Source organism: Mesocricetus auratus, unplaced genomic scaffold, assembly GCF_017639785.1.
Source record: "Mesocricetus auratus isolate SY011 unplaced genomic scaffold, BCM_Maur_2.0 Super-Scaffold_100047, whole genome shotgun sequence".
Classification (NCBI taxonomy): Eukaryota; Metazoa; Chordata; class Mammalia; order Rodentia; family Cricetidae; genus Mesocricetus; species Mesocricetus auratus.
Genome location: NW_024429224.1, coordinates 2,472,190 through 2,486,196, shown reverse-complemented (window position 1 = coordinate 2,486,196; position 14,007 = coordinate 2,472,190). Strand labels below are relative to the sequence as shown.

The 14,007-nt window shown below is 39.4% G+C and overlaps 1 protein-coding gene across 2 annotated transcripts in view; it reads left to right on the top strand.

Moving 5' to 3' along the window:
- Nucleotides 1-14,007, top strand: part of LOC101828751 (spermatid perinuclear RNA binding protein) — a 105,268-nt gene that overhangs the window by 15,909 nt on the left and 75,352 nt on the right. The gene's annotated exons all lie outside the window — the stretch shown is intronic.

The following is a 14,007-nucleotide window of genomic DNA, read 5'->3' as shown; positions in this document are numbered from 1 at the left end:
AGCATAAATGACTCACAGACAGCTGCATCACCAGTGCCCACCCCAGCACAGGTGACAGCTCACAAAAGCTAGGAACCCGGAGTACACTATACATCCTGCAGGCAGCATGACATGTTGGAGAGTGTCCTTTCCAAGGGACTCTGGTCTAATCTGGTCTAAACCTCCTAGGCAGCTCAGCTGGTTTCTGCTGCTTCTAGTCAGCTGGCCAGGCCTGTCTTCTTTGCAGCTTGGCTTGTCTGTGAGGGACTCTCAGCTTTTATTGCTTGCTCTGGCTAGAGGGGTCTAGTGAATCTGGCCAGTTTCTGGGACTTCCTGGAAGTACTTTGAATTGTTGACTTTCCTGTTTAAAGAGCTTCCCTGCAGGATGGAATGTTTGAGTCTTGGAGGAGACTGTTAAAGAACAGCCTGCATTAAAAACACATCAGCTCAGTGTTATCTCTAAAATACTATTTATGTAAGACATAAAAGCATCTTTTGGATATTCTGATTTTTCTGTTCAGCATAGTAATGGAGCTTCTCTGACCTCTGTGGGATGTTGTTAGTATGTTTAGGCACTGCTGCTACCTGTTTCATGTACATTGCATCTCTAAGGCATCATCACCTTACCATAAGGTGACAAAAAGTGTTTCTATTTAATAAACGATGACACTGAGGTATGGAATTGTTAACTGTCCAAGGTACTTTAGACAAAGAACAATAGAAGTAGAGTTGGGAATTAAACCTATTCTGCTGTGTTTTTAGGATCATTCTTTACCTTTCCACTTTGGCAGTAAATTGAGGTAAATATATTTGGATTGTAATGGAACTTTTACTGTGTTTGTGTGGGATATCTGTATGTGGGGAGAAGGTGTTGGGCAGTGGTTATTCATTTTAAAAATACCAATTGCTACCCAGATTCCAAAGCTGATTTTATTTACATCTGTTCTCCCTCTTCCCCCCATCAATCATTGGTGCTCATGAGTGGAAATCAGAGAACAACTTTTGGTTCTCTCCATTATGTGGGGCTCAGTGATTGAACTTAGGTTGTCATGTCTGGCATTGACTCCTAACATGGATTTAAAAGTTATCGAAGCACTTAATTACTTGATTGCTTGATAAAATTGTGGTAAACCAGTAATGTTAACAAATTTGAGGTCTCTTTTCAAAAGTGACAAGTTTTTTTAGGCTTATATAGATGGTTTTAGGCCAAGCATTGGCTTACTTATGCCATCTTGTAACATTACCTCTTGATTGAATAATATTGTTATAGTCATGTTTGAAAGACTGTGTGACTTACAAAGCTTGAGGAAAAAACTCATTTGTGCTGGCAATCAGCCAGTATTTCATAAGCTACAATTTTCCTTAGAAAAACCAGTGATTTGTGGTCCCATAATTTTTGGTTTTTTTGAACTTGTAAAAAGATTACATGTATTTAAAAATGACCTTATTACTTTAATATTTTATTCAACATGTAACTGTCAGATTTTTGTTATAGCTTTTATTTAATTTTCTGGGCTGGCAGTCTCAATAATTTATATAGCATGATTAGATTCCAACCCCCCATTACAAACGAACCTAAAAATTAAAAACATTTATATTAAAGTCACAAGCACAGTTAAAGGCAAGAGGATGTGCCTGTGTTAGTTACTTGGTAAAATCCTTGTAGAATCCATGAGATTTCATTACATACCCACTGCTTCTTGGATTTGTTGAATTAGGTTGTAGTATGTGTCCTGTTTACTGTTTTGCATTAAAAAAAATTTTCCCCCCTCCAGAGATAGCGTTTTTTTTTGTAGCCCTGGTGTCCTGGAACTCGCTCTGTAGACCAGGGTGGCCTAGAACTCATTGATATCTGCCTGCCTCTGCCTCCTGAGCACTGGGATTAAAGGCGTGCACCACTACCTCCTGGCCTTGTTTTTGATGCTGCCTCTTGCTTTTTCCCATGCAGATGGAAAAGAACACCGCACTTGAAATGCTTCCTTATATTTCTTTATTGTAATGGTTTGTTTGTAGGTTGTTAAATTTGTGAAATTACTCACAGATTTGTGAGAAAATACTTTTTGATTTTAGGTTAATGCTAAATGGGGTATACTGTTGTTCCTGCTTAAAAGATTTTGATAAGGGCTGGAGAGATGGCTCAGAGGTTAAGAGCACTGACTGCTCTTCCAAAGGTCCTGAGTTCAATTCCCAGCAACCACATGGTGGCTCAAAACCATCTATAATGAGATCTGGTGCCCTCTGCTGACCTGCAGTCATACATGCAGGCAGAATACTGTATGCATAATAAATAAATGAATCTTAAAAAAAAAAGATTTTGCTAAGCCAAAGTAATTCATCTTTATGTCTATGGATGCTCCCCCCCTTCCCCTTTCTTCAGTATTGCCTAGGCTGACCTCCTGAGCACAGCCAATCATTTCTCATCCTCTCAAGTACTAATAAAGGCAACTGCTTAAAGTACTTGGCTCAGGGTTTGCTTAAAAAGTATTGTGTACTCTCCAGCTCTGGAGGCCACTCACTCTCTTTATTAAACATTGGAATTACCTGAGAGTTTGAAAAACCACATTCTCGAGTTTTTTTTTTCTTGAGTGATTCTAATTTAATTAGTCTGATATAGTGCGTAAGTCCTTATAGAGTTTTAGAAGTAGTCCCAATAAATGCAATCCTTTAGTAGAGTTGTTCTCAACCTGCCCGTCTTGACCTTTGGTTTTAAATGACCCTTTACAGGGGTTAAATAGAAGATATTCTGCATATCATGTTCATATTATGATTCATAATAATAGCAAAGTTACAGTTATGAAATATCAATGGAATAATTCTGTGTTTAAAGGTTACCACACCATGAGGAGTTGTATTAAAGGGTCACAATGTTGGGAAGGTTGAGAACCCTGCTTTAGTATGTCAGTGTTTAAGTTTGTCGTTTATTTTAAATTCGATGTAATTCTCTTAAGATTCATACAAATTGCTTGATGTTTTAGTAGCTAAGTAGTTTTCCATGTGTGTATCACAATTTATTTAATCCTTTACCTATTGGAGAACCTTTGAGCTATTTCCAATTTGGATATTACTAATAAAGTTACTGTTTGAACATGCCTTTTGAATAGTGATAATTTTCTATGTATTTGGATTAAATGTTAAGTACAGGTGCTGAATTAATTGTTCAATGAAAGTATTGTTGGTTTTGTAAGGCAGTGCTGTATCTTAAGATTTGGGGTGTTTGTGTGTATGTGTGTGTGTGTTTGTTTTTTTGTGTTTCAAGACAGGGTTTCTGTAACTCTCATTTTGTAGACCATGTTGGCCTCAAACTCAAGATTCACTTGCTTCTGCCTTCTGTCTTTTCACGTTTTTATACATATTTGCTTGCCTTTAACATTGTGGTTTTTGCTTGCTTATTTATTTATATATTTATTTATTTATTTATTTATTTATTTATTTTTGAGACAGGGTTTCTCTGTGTGACAGCCCTGGCTGTTCTGCGACTAGCTCTGTAGATCAGGCTAGTCTCAAAGTCACTCACAGAGATCTGCCTGCCTCTGCCTCCTGAGTGCTGGGATTAAAAGTGTGCGTCACCACTGACCAGTGTCGTTAACATTTTGACAGAAAAAATTGAAGTCTTTAAAGAGCAGTTTTGCTCATTCTCTAGTTTGATTGCCTCTTTTACTGTTTCATTTTGATAGTTAAAAAAAAACTGTATTCTAGTAAGAAATCCTCTATTAGGTTTGAAGATTGAAATTTTCTCCCAGCCTTTAGATTGTCTCTTTTTCTTTTATTTATTATCATTACTATTATTTTTTTTTTGATTTTTAAATTTTTTTTTTGGTTTTTTTGAGACAGGGTTTCTGTGTGTAACAGTCCTGACTGTCCTGGAACTCACTTTGTAGACCAGGCTGCCCTTGAACTCACTGAGATCCTCCTGCCTCTGCTGCCCGAGTGCTGGGATCAAAGACGTGCACCACCACTGCCCTGCCTGTCTCTTTACTTAACCACAGTCCATTGGCTTGATGAGGGTATCAGTGAGAGATTTCCCTGTCAGGGTCTTGATTCTGAAGTTAAGTTTAAGAACTCCACTAGCTGTATCCTCTAAGGAGTTTTAGTTTTTTTCCCCCTAAAAATGAAATAGATTTATATTTTTTCTTTTAAGTCTATGCTGCATTTTGATTTTTTTTTAAAGTGTGGTTGGTTAAAGTTTCTTTCTGACTTCCGGATATCTAGTTCCTTCAGCTTCATTTGTTGAAAAAGCTATACTTCCTCTACTGAATTGCTTTTATGCTTTTGCAAAAAAATTGCTTTGACATGCCTTGTGTATCTGTCTGGGTTCTCTTTATATTTGCCACTTTTATAGTACTCTGTAATCTTGGTTATTAAAGCCATAACAATAATGCTTAAATGGGATGGAGTATTCATTTATTCTTTTTCAAACTGTTTTAGCTATTCTAATTGTTTATAAACTTATCTATGCCTATAAATACATGTTGAAAATTTCAGGAAATTTATAGATAAATTTGGAGAGAATTGACATTTTTACCGTAGGTCCTTTTAGCATTGGATTTTGATAGGTTGGGATGAGTTTAGGAAGTAGTTCTGTATATGGTACTCAAATTGCTAAAATTGTATTGAGATATATATGTATAGTTCATAAAATATTAAAGTTTAAAAGCTCCCAATAACGACCATTAATACAATAATGGAAGTAGAAGCAGTTGTTTACTTATTTGTGTCTTTATTCACTTTGAATCCTTCAGAGCTCTGTCATGGGACAGACACAGTGGTGAAGACGACAGACATAGTTCCTCCTGGTATTGACCTTATATTCCAGTGGGGTTAAAGGCATCAGAGCCCAGTACATTTTATGAATTAGTGATGTCCTGTTGTGGTTTGAGTGTGAAATGGCTTTCCATGTTTGGATACTTGGTCCTCAGCTAGTAGTGCTGTTTGGGAAGTTATAGAACCTTTAGGGAGTTGAGTGTTATTGAAGGAAATATGTCACTAGGGGCAGACCTTGAGGTCTTATTTATTTATTTAGACAAGGTTTTCTGTGTAGCCCTGGCTGTCTTGGTACTCACTCTGTAGACCAGGCTGACCTTAAACGCAGAGATCCACCTGCCTCTGCCTCCTAAGCGTTGGGATTAAAGGGGTGTGTTGAGGCTTGCCTTGAGGTTCTATAGAGTCTGTCCTTGTTTTCTGCTCTTTCTCTGCTTCTGAACTACTGATGCCTGTCACTCATGTGGGCCTCTTATACTGCTGCTGCCATACTTTCCTTGCTGTGATGGACCATATCCCCTTTGGAACTGTAACCCAAACAAACCCTTTCTCCTGTAGATTGCTCTTGTCACAATATTTTGTTACACCAGCAGCTAAGATAGCTATCATTGTTGTGGCAAAAGTCATGGAAAGATAGGATATAGAAAAACAAAATTTCAAGTGCCTTCTAGAGATGGAAGGGGAATTTTTTGATCAGCATTGAAAATACTAAACAGGAGGAGAACAGATGAGAGTGAAAAGATTATTTGTTGAAAATTAGCTAGTGATATTTGCTTCATAAGGTTATATCCCCTGGGGCTCCTGTTTGTTCCTCTCCCAATTCATTGACTTGGTAATTAAGGAAGATAGAGGGCTCTTTAGATTTTGGTGTGTTTTGAAAATAGTATTTGTGTGTGTGTGTGCACGTGGAGGTCAAGGGTCTTTATTGTTCTTATTTTTTGGGACAGTCTCTCATTGAATCTGGAACCCATTGTTTTAATTAAACTGGTTGCTGGTGAGCTTCAGGTATCCACCTGTCTCCACTCCTCCAAGGTAGGGGGTTTATTGAAGTGTGCCATCACTCTTGGTTTTTTATGTGAATGATGGGGAGCTGAACTTGGATCCTCAAGCCTGTGTGGTAGGTACTTTTACTGATTGACCCATCTTCCCAGTCTTCTGGTTAGGATTCCCCCCCCTTCCCAGATAGTGTTTCTTTGTTTTTCTTTATATAAATTTTATTTAAATTAGAAACAATCTTAATTTTACATATCAATCCCAGTTCCCTCTCCCTCCCATCCACTCCCTGGGAGGGTGAGACCTTCCATGAAGGACCATCAGAATCTGTCAGGTCATTTGGGGCAGGGCCTAGGCCCTCCCCTGTGTATCTAGGCTAAGAGAGTATTCCTCTATGGGAAATGGGCTCCCGAAGTCTGTTCATGCACTAGGGATACATCCTGGTTCCACTGCCAGAGGCCCCATAGACTGCCCAGTGCTCCTAGCTGACACCCATTTTCAGAGGGCCTGGTTTGGTCCTATGTTGGTTCCCCAGCTCTCAGACTGTGGTTCATGAGTTTCCACTTGCTCAGGTCAGCTGTTTCTATGGGTTTTCCCAGCGTGGTCTTGACTCCAAGACAGTATTTCTCTGTGTAGCCCTAGCTGCCCTGGAACTCAAACTCAGAGTTTTGTCTGCCTCTGCCTCCCAGGTGCTGGGATTAAAGACGTGTGCCACCATTGCCCATTTTAGAACTCCCTTGGAGTCCCCTGATGATTTCTTTGCCTTTCTTTTTAGAGAAGATTTATTTACATATGTATATGAGTGTTTTGCCTACATGTATGTATATTCAACCATATGTGTGTCTGGTGCCTGAAAAGGCCATTTGATACTTTATTAAAATATTTAATGATCACGTTTTTATGATTTAAATTATTTATGAATGGTTTCCAGTTCAGTGCTAGGCATGCATGTGATATTATTTTACTCTTTTTAAAATAATGTTGTAGCAGAAAGAGATGTCATTGCCCTTTGCGAGTGTTTGGTCTCAGTTACAAGCCACGTTCCCAAGACATGCTATTATAAATGTAAGATGTATGCTATTGTGCCTATGTTTGTGGTACAAGTGAAGTCAGAATACTTAATGTATCAGTGAGACTAAGTGTAACCCAGGGAAAACACAATTGATGTCTCCATACTAAAAAAACATTTATGTGCCATGCTGTTTTTTTTGGGGGGGGGTTGGATTTTTTTCTTTACAGACAGGGTTTCTATATGTAGCTTTGTAGACCAGGCTGGCCTTGAACTCACAGAGATCCACCTGCCTCTGCATCTGGAGTGCTGGGATTAAAGGCATACGCCACCACTGCCCATGCTGTTTATTTTTAGAGGCAAAAAAAAGCATAAATATGACTTCCACTGCTGCAGAAATCTCAGCACTTATTTATTTATTTATTTGCAGTGTCTCTTTATGTAGCCTTGGCTGGCCTAGAACTTAAGAGATGCCTGCCTCTGTCTCTCCAGTGCTGGGGTCAGAGATGCCTGCCACCACAGTAGGCTTTTGTTTAAATTAAAAAAAAAATTGTGTGTTGAGTGTTTAGCCTCCATGAATATCTCTGTACCACTCGGACGCCTGGTGCTCAAGAGGCCAGAATAGGGGTTTAGTCCACTGAAACTGGAGTTTCAGATAGTTGTGAACCACCATGTGGGTACTGGGAGTTGAATCCTCCCCTGCCCTTCCTTGCCCTCCCCTTCCACCTCCCTCCCCTCCCATCCCCTCTGAGTGGAGTGTGGTGGTTAGTTTTAGTTATCAACTTGACACAGGTAGAATATTAGTGGTTGGCCTGTGGGTATGTGGATTAGGTTAATTGATATGAGAAGAATCAGCCCATTGGCACCATTCCCTAGGCAAGGGTTACTGAACTGTCGCAGTAGAGAAATTGAGCTGACCCCAACAAAGCACATGAGCATGCAAACGTTCATTTCTCCCCCTCTTCTATGTATGTGATGTGACTAGCTCGCTTCAGACTCTACTGGACTGTAACTGTAAGTTGTTTTATTGCAGCAAAGAAATTGAACTAGGACAGGGTGGGGTGTTTTTTTTTTTTTTGTCTTTCTAAAGTGAGTTTTTGTGACAGACTTATGTTAAATGTCTGCTGTGGCTTTCCTGCTTATGTGTAAATTAATGAAGCTCTGATTTCATGCATTAAGATGATTGTTAGAGGCTGTATAAATTTCTGAAAATGTATTGGGCATGTAGTTTCACATCTTTAGATTAATTGGATTTCAGCTTTGTTTTTCTTTTTCTAGATAGGGTTTCTCTGTGTAGTCCTGGCTGTCCTGGAACACATTCTGTAGACTATGCTGGCCTCAAACTCAGAAATCTGCCTACCTCGCCTCTTGAGTGCTGGGACAAAAGTGTGTCCCACCACTGCCCGGTTCATTGCCCATGCTCTCCCCCCCCCCCCCCCGTAAATTCATGTGTGTATATGTGATAATAGGAAAATTTTCTCTGAAAAAAAAAGTTCTATCAGTTTTTTAAAAAAAGATTTATTATGTATATATACAGTGTTCTTTCTGTATATAAGCCTGCAGTACAGAAGAGAGTACCAGATCTCATTTTGGATGGTTGTGAGCCATCATGTGGTTGCTGGGAATTGAACTCAGGACCTCTGGAAGAGCAGTCAGTGTTCTTAACCACTGAGTCTCTCCAGCCTGTTCTATCAGTTCTATACAGTTTATTCTGAAGTTGGATTTTCCTGCACAATTCTGTTGGCTGCTATGGTGATTTTATTAAATAACCAGAACCTAGGCTATGCTTCTTTTATGTAGCTGTCTTTTGTTACTGACAGGCAGGTGGCTTTTGTTTGTCTATTTCCTAGAACATGCCACATAACACTATGACAAAGAGAAATTGTTAATCTTTCTTGTCATACTTTCTTGTGGGACCACCAGCTCCCCAGTAATGACACTGAGACTTAACTATTAGGCTTGTTCGCAGCTAGCCCTTATAACTTAACCAGTTTCTACAAACCTACATTGTACCACATGGCTTTTTACCTCTCTTCCAGTCTGTACGTCTGACGTCCTCAGTTCCTCTCTGCCCGGAAGTCCTGCCTAACCTCTCCTGCCCAAGCTGATCTAGAACTCACAGTGTAGTCCAGGTTGATCTGGAACTCTAGATGATCTTCTCAAGTTCTGGTTTACAATTAGTGTATTTCTTGTGAAATACAGTGTTTATCTGGATAGTTAAATCTTGCCTAAGAAACCAAGAACCAAGATATATTCTGCTGTTTTTTTTTTTTTTTTTTTTTTTTTAATTGGAGAACAGGGTTTGGCTACATAGATCAGGCTGGCTTTAAACGCACAGAGATGCACCTTCCTCTGTCTCCCAAGTGCTACAATTAAAGTTATGCGTCATCATGTTCAGCTTCTTAAAAAAATTATTTTGAGGCAGTATCTTTGCTATGTAGTCTGGGTTTGCTTTGAACTAGTGATCCTCTAGGCTCAGCTTTCTAGGTGTTTAGGTAATGGCATTTGCCACCAAATCCAGGATTTTCCTTAGTGTTAAAGTGTTGTGAGTATTGTATTTTCAGCTGCAGAGTTTTTGGTAGCTTGAGTATTAGAAGCTGTGGCTGTTGTAGAATGTTATTTGTACAGGTTAATTATTAATAAGAGAACAACATGGAAACTTCAGGCTATCCCCTACCCCTTTTTGGTGCCTCATTATGTTTTACATAGTGATGCCTCGCAGTGCCTCACTATGTAGCCATGGCTGTCCTGAAACTATTGTGTAGACCAGACTGGCTCTGAACCTAGAGATCCACCTGCCTCTGCCTCCTGAGTGCTGGGATTAAAGGTGTGTGCCACCATGCCTGGGTATTCCCATTTTAACATACTAAATTTCCCAAGCATTTTTTTTTAATTTTTGGATTACTTTTCTTAGAACTCTATCTTGTTAGAGATTCTTTTCCTTAATTTATTTCAGAAAATACGACTTTAGCTAAATTTTAATTAATATACTCATGATTTTATTTTATTTTTCTTTATAATAAGTGTCCTTTAGTGATCCCTTACAGGTTTAGTTTTTCTATAAATGGGAGTAGATCAAATACTATCTTCATATGTTTTCCAAGATCAAACCCATGCTAGACAAGGGCCCTGCTGCTTTGTTGTAACCAAACCCACAGCTACTGGTTTTTTGTTTTTTTGTTTTTTTTTTTGTACCTGGTTTATGACCTATAATCTTTAGGGTAACAGTGCTCTACTGAAGGTGCAGATTTTTTTTGATTTGTTTTGCTTTGCTTTGCTTTTTGTTTGATATGTTTACAATAAATAAATAGTAGTTTATATCATGAATTCTCTGAAGCCTTATTGAGGTCTGTATAATTCAGGCTAGCATTCTTAGAATAATTTTGCATGAATACAGTTACCCAGTGTCTTAGGGTTTCTGTTGCTGTGAAGAGACTCCACAACTATGGCAACTCTTTAGAAAGGAAAACGTTGAATTGGGGTGGTGGATTACGGTTTCAGATGTTTAGTCCATTGTTACTGTGGCGGGACATGGTGCATGCAGGCAAACATGATACTGGAAAAGGAGCTTAGAGTTCTACATCTTGATCCGAAGGCAGCAGAAGCAATTGCATGCCACAGAGCTTAGCTTGTGCATAGGAGACCTCAAAGCCCATCTCCACAGTGACACACTTGTTACAGTAAGGCCACACCTACTCTAACAAAGCCACACCTCCTAATTCTGTCACTTCCTATGGGGTCCATTTTCTTTCTAACCACCACTCTCAGCTTTCTGTAGCTTGTTATTTTAACATGAATATTGAATAAAAAGTAAAAACCAGATTAAGGAAAAGTTACATGTAAAATTTGTTCTCCTGTTGGCTAGGAATGGAAAGTTCTGATATTGCCTGTTTATTTACCTGAAGTAACCTTTAAGTCATTTTAATAAAGCTCAGCTATGATTAGTTGTATGTCATTTGAATCCTGTCCATAATGTGATTTCTGTATTTACCTGTTTTAAGAACATGAATGTCTAGTAAAAGTAAAAATTAAGCTATTGAACAGATGCAAAATATTGCCTAGATGAAATACTCTGTGTGATAATACTCTCCTGAGAAAAGGGGAGGAGAACATTAAGTACAAACTAGGGCAGGCTAGAGAAATGGGTCAATGGATCAAGAGTGTTTGGCTCTGAAAACACGAGGGCCTGAGCTCCAATGCCTAGTTCATGTAAAAAGATAGACATGACTGCGTGTGCCTGTGACTCCAGCATTGGGGGTGAAGACAGGTGGATTCCCCAGAGCTTGCTGGCCAGACAGCTTAGGTGACATGCTGACCTTCCAGTTCAGTGACAGAACTTGTCCGAAGGCAGTAAGACAGATGAGTAGGGCACCCAATGCCCTATACTGGCCTTTGCATGAGGTGTACATGACTCACACATAGGACCCTCCCACCAAAAATAAAAACAAAAACCAACAAGAGGTGCTGATGAGGATGGGAAGAGAGAACATTGGATGAGCCTGGGATTTGAGCAACGTCACAAAGAAGAATCTTGACCCTCTAGAGGCTTATTATTTTTTGAGAAGTGTTTCAGGCTTTTGACTGGTTTTAGAAATCTGTGGTTATGTCTAGTTTGCTTTGTGAAGAAAGTTACTAACATAAAGCATCAAGTTCTTTTTCTGTTGTTTTGATGACTGGTTGCTATAATAGAAAATGGATTTGGATTGCTGTTTTGTAAAACTAGTTTTAAAGAAGGAATGAAATTGAAAGTACTCAGTTTTGTATTTTATTTGTACGTCACTGTTGTCTTTCCCTTTGTTTGCTTGCTTGTTTGAGAGATCCCCACTTGTAGCCCTGGCTGGCTTGGAATTTGCTAGGTAGCCCATGCTGGCCTCAAACTTACTTGAACTCACAAAGATTGACTTAACCTCTGCTTCCTGTGTGCTGGGATTAAACCATTACCTGTCTCATGGTTGTCACTTTAAAGGAAGCAGTTAAACTAGAAAAAAGGACTCAGCACTTTGAAAATTACTACCCAAAGAAAGGTCGCCATTTAATTATACTAGTTGAATTTCTTTTGAGTTTCCACTGTAAGGCTAAAGTGGCTTATTAATCTGTTAACCTGAGTTGCATGTATTTATATAAACTACGTGTATAAGTTAGTGCATTTCTCCCCAATTTTGTTATGAAAATTTTAAACACGCAGAAAGCTGAAATAATTATAAATGTTCTTCAGTCAATGCAACATCAAACCTAGTGCTAATATTTCCTTTTATTTATCTCACATTTATCATCAGTCTTTTTTGATGAATATAAAATTTATTGCTCATAACATTTCATCATTCTTGTTTTCTGTTTTAGATTTATTTTATGTCTGAGTGTTTTTCCTGCATATACATATATATGTATGTGCAATCACATGCGTGCCTGGTGCTAATAGAGGTTAAAACAATGTAGTATATTCTCTGAACTGTAGTTATCTATGATTTTAAACAACCGTGTGAGTCCCAGGAAGAATGACAAGTGTTGTTACATACTGAACCATTTCTCTGTCTGTCATTTCATCATTCTTTTAATTAAAGAACAATACTTGTACATTTTTGCTAAAATTTATATGTAAAATGCACAGTTCTTAGGTATGTCATGAATGGTGGTCATTAATCATCTGACTTTTTAAAGGGTCTGCTAGTCCTGCAGATGGAAACATGGGTAACGTATTATCTGCTTTCATGGTACTAGTAGGAGAGAGACAGGAAAGAAAGTTTAGTGCAATACTATTTAGAACTGTTAGTTGTGAATAATGGAAATAATAGGTTTTGTTTAAAGATGCTAAAGGCATTGCTCTGTAGACCAGGCTGGTCTCAAACTCACAGAGATCCACCTGCCTCTGCCTCCTGAGTGCTGGGATTAAAGGCATGTATCACCACCATCTGGCCTTCACTTATATTTTAAATAATATTTTTTATGTGTTTATGTGTATATGTGTGTATGCCTGCTCATTTGTATATGGACCACATGTGTGCAGGCGCCTGTGGAGGTCAAAAGTTGGAATCTCTGGAATTGGAGTTAAAGGCAGTTGTGGAGTTGCCAATGTGGGTGCTGGGAACTGAGCATATGTCCTCTCTCCAGCCCCTGTATTCATGTTAAGTGCATTGAAAATACCATTTTTCTATTTTCTGACTTCATAATTTTTTGGGTGGGCAGTCATGTCTTTCTTAGTGTCTGATGCTGAACCAATGGAGCCCTCCCTCATCTACAGGGAACTTTAGTGGGCACTCTAGCCACTGGACCAGGGACTTTGGCATTTATATTGGCAACTGGGACAGGGTAGTAGAAGAGTCTGGAATAGAATCAAATGGAAAGATTGTTTGCCACCTACATGAGGGGTTCCCCATGGTGCCAAGGTGGGTCAGGCCCCAGAGTGAAATAATGCCAGTTCCCCCAAAGTGAAGGAAGAGAAAAAGCCTCAGATGGTAACAGTCACAACAATAGAGCTGAGCTCCTGGGATCAGAAAGGCATTTCTAATGGAAGCAACTTCCTAAGGCTGGAGGTCCCAAGGAGCTCACCTGTCCCATAGCCAGGAAACCCAGGGGTTAGCTCAACTGTCATGGGGAAGCTAGTAGTAGGAAGAAGGTGCCAAACTTCGTATATGGAGTAAGGATATGTGCCAGTAGTAACAAAACAGGCAAAATATTCATTATATTGAAATCACAAAGCTGCTGTCCATAAAAAGCTCCCTTCTTTATCCAGCAAGCACCTTAGCCTAGAGGACACCATAGTCCAAACCCTGCCTCCACCCCAACCAACTGTATTCTTTGATTCTTTGGACATGTCAGGATGTTCTCTGCTCATTCTTGCAGACCGCCTGCCTTGCTCCTTACCCCCACGTGTCCTCCTCAGACTGGTAACTAGCTTTGTTGTTTACTTGTGGTCACCATCCCTCAGATACTTGGAACCAAATGAAGTCACGTTTGCTGTATCTAAAGAAGTATATCTGTATGTGATTTATGGAGGTATCTGGCAATAGGTGAGAGGATTTTGGCCAAGAATGCCTGAGATGTTAGCTTCCTCTGAGAGGGAAGGAGGCTAAGTGGTGGGAGGAATGGACTGGGCATAGAGAGCTTAACAGAGAGGAAAAGGTCAAAATGCGACAGTCTAAGTGGTAGGTAGATAGCAAAGGGTATTGGAGGAAGAAAAGGGTCTTGTGTTCCACGTGCATGTCCAGAGATTGGCGCCGCAGGGCTCAGAACCAGTAAGGCTCACATGAGTGAGCCTTTTGGCAGCACCT